The 2,869-nt window shown below is 48.4% G+C and overlaps 1 long non-coding RNA gene across 1 annotated transcript; it reads right to left on the reverse strand.

Moving 5' to 3' along the window:
• LOC109952817 (uncharacterized) lies at window positions 1-874 on the reverse strand. Its single transcript, XR_002273820.1, has 3 exons — window positions 747-874; window positions 622-650; window positions 1-243 (listed from the first exon to the last, which is right to left on the reverse strand). It is a non-coding gene; the product is annotated as an uncharacterized LOC109952817 (long non-coding RNA).
• Window positions 875-2,869: the final 1,995 nt, after the last annotated feature.

Genomic DNA, 2,869 nt, shown 5'->3' on the forward strand with positions numbered 1-2,869 from the left:
ACAGATGTTGTGTAAACCCACAGTGGGTTTGTTCATATGAAATGAAATTTAAATTAAAAAACAATCAGTCATCCACAATCTGACAATCATCTCCTGATCCAGCTGCTCATGTCACACTAGACGAGATGGTGACACAACAGCAGTTGACTCATTTGAAGCTGTTGATCAGTGGAGTCTGACAGAAACAGAAGGGTCTCCATGGTTTTCATACGTCACTGTACCATCATCTTCATCACTGTGCACCTGTGAACAACAACACAACACACCTGAGATTCTGAGTGCAAACAAATCAGTGCTGAAGCACAGAGCAGCTGCAGAGGAACAGCTGGAGTCCAGCGCCTTGCTCAAGGGAACTTCACTGATAGTCAGTGGAGCAGATGAGAGCATTACTCCTCCACTGTCCCAACACACACTGTCAGAGCCGATCCAGGGATTCACACTGACCACTTCCCAGTCACAGCCTCCTCTGACTGTCAGGCTTCCACTGAGCCACATTTAGCCTGAGGAAATCCAGAATCCTCTGATTTCTACAGCCCCCACAGTTAATAGGGAAGAACCCAGACCACAAACACTGCTCTGCTCTGTAAAGTAACACATGGGACTTCTCAGCTTTCTACTCACACTGGTGTTATCCATCTGTGGTTTGTTCCCTGAAAAGACAAACGAGTCGACTTTAGCTTTAACAGTGAAAATGCAAGATCACTGAAGCTTCTCATTCTGACATGTTCACCGGCCGATGCTGTCACCTTTAGTTCTCATCCATATGTTGACTGTAACAACGATAATGATGAGTGTTGCTAAACCCACAGAGATGATGATGAACCTCCACCAACCTGGAAAACATCAACACAGTTTGTCATCGAGACAAAAAGTGGATGTGCTTTGTGAAAATGTCTAAACATCCAATGAATTCTTCAAAATAAATCAATATTTATTCTCTCAATCACTTTTTTATTTTGTGGGTCATTTTAATATAAATAACTCATTGAGTTGTTATTTATTTCTGTGCTAGTAATAGTTTATCCATAACAAACACCATGTTCAAACATAGGGTTGTCCATCAGTACACATGGCACCAGGACACCATAGGTTGGAGGTCGATGATTGATTTTGTAGTCGTTTCCTCTGATCTTCGGCCATATGTTTTGGACACTCGGGTGAAGAGAAGGGCTGAGCTGTCAACCGATCAGTACCTGGTGGTGAGTTGGATTTGATGGCGGGGGGCAAAGCTGGACAGACCTGTCAGGCCGAAGCGTATAGTCAGGGTCTGCAGGGAACGTCTGGTGGAAGCCCCAGTCAGAGAGGTCTTCAACTCCCACCTCCAACAGAGCTTCAAACAGGTGCAAAGGGAGACTGGGGACATTGAGTCCAAATGGACTATGTTCCTCACCTCTGTTGTCAAGGGCAGCTGCTGGGAGTTGTGGCCCTAAGGTTTCCGGGGCTTGTCGCGGTGGCAATCCCCAAACACGGTGGTGGTCACCGCAAGTAAGGGATGCTGTCAAGCTGAAGAAGGAGCTCTATTGGGCCTGGTTGACTCATGGGACTCCTGAGTAACACTCAGTCTGTGTGTTTTAGATGTTGAAATCTCTCTTCTTTCAATCTGCCCATCTCTAACCAGCTCTACTGCTGTTGCCTTATCTAGATGGATCAGCCCTGGCAGTCGCCATGGCAAAAACCCGGGCCTGGGAGAGGTTTGGTGAGGCCATGGACGAACACTTTCAGTTGGTTTCAAAGAGATTCTGGAGAACTGTCCGGCGGCTCAGGAGGGGGAAGTAGCATTCTGCCAACATTGTTTACAGTGGAGGTGGTGTGCTGCTGACCTTAACTGAGGATGTCGTTGTTATGGGCTGTCCGTTTCCTGTATGACTGGAGTAGGAGCTCAGTTCACATTGCCGGGAGTAAGTCAGACCTGTTTCCAGTGCATGTTGGACTCTGCCAAGGCTGCCCTTTGTCACCAATTCTGTTAATTATTTTTATGGACAGAATTTCTAGGCACAGCCAGGGAACGGAGGGTGTCTGTTGTGGTGGCCACAAAATTTTGTCTCTGCTCTTTCTGGATGATGTGGTTCTGTTGGCTTTATCAGTTCAAGACCTACAGCATGCACTGGAGGGATTTGCAGCCAAGTGTGAAATGGCAGGGATGAGAATTAACACCTCCAAATCTGAGGCCATGGTTCTCAATTGGAAAAAGGTGGATTGCTCCCTCTGGGTTGGGGACGAGTTGCTCCCTCAAGTGGAGAAGTTTAAATATCTCAGGGTCTTGTTCACGCGTGAGGGAAAAATGGAGCGGCAGGTTGACAGACCGGTACAGAGACTGCATTACTGCGGACACCTCACCAATCCGTTGTGGTGAAGAAGGAGCTGAGTCATAAGATGAAATTCTTAATTTACTGGTTGATCTATGTTCCTATGGCCATGAACTCTGGATCATGACTGAAAGAATGAGATCGTGGATACAAGCGGCAGAAATGAGTTTCCTCCGGAGAGTGGCTGGGCGCTCCCTTAGGGATAGGGTGCGGAGCTCAGTCACCGGTGAGGAGCTCAGAGTAGAGCCACTGCTCCTCCACGTTGAGTGGAACCAGTTGAGGTGGCTCCGACACCTGTTTAGGATGCCCCCTGGACGCCTCGCTGGGGAGATATTCCGGGCATGTCCCTCCGGGAGAAGGCCTCAGGGCAGACCCAGGACACATTGGAGAGACTATGTCTCCCAGCTGGCCTGGGAACGCCTTGGGGTTCCTCCTGAGGAGCTAGAGGAGGTGTGTGGTGAAGGGGAAGTCTGAAAGGCTCTGCTTAGACTACTGCCCCCGCGACCCGGTCTCGAATAAAGCGGACAAAGGTGGATGGATGGATATTAATATAAATGGCCAGC

This window comes from Monopterus albus, unplaced genomic scaffold (genome assembly GCF_001952655.1).
Source record: "Monopterus albus unplaced genomic scaffold, M_albus_1.0 scaffold501.1, whole genome shotgun sequence".
In the NCBI taxonomy this organism is placed as follows: Eukaryota; Metazoa; Chordata; class Actinopteri; order Synbranchiformes; family Synbranchidae; genus Monopterus; species Monopterus albus.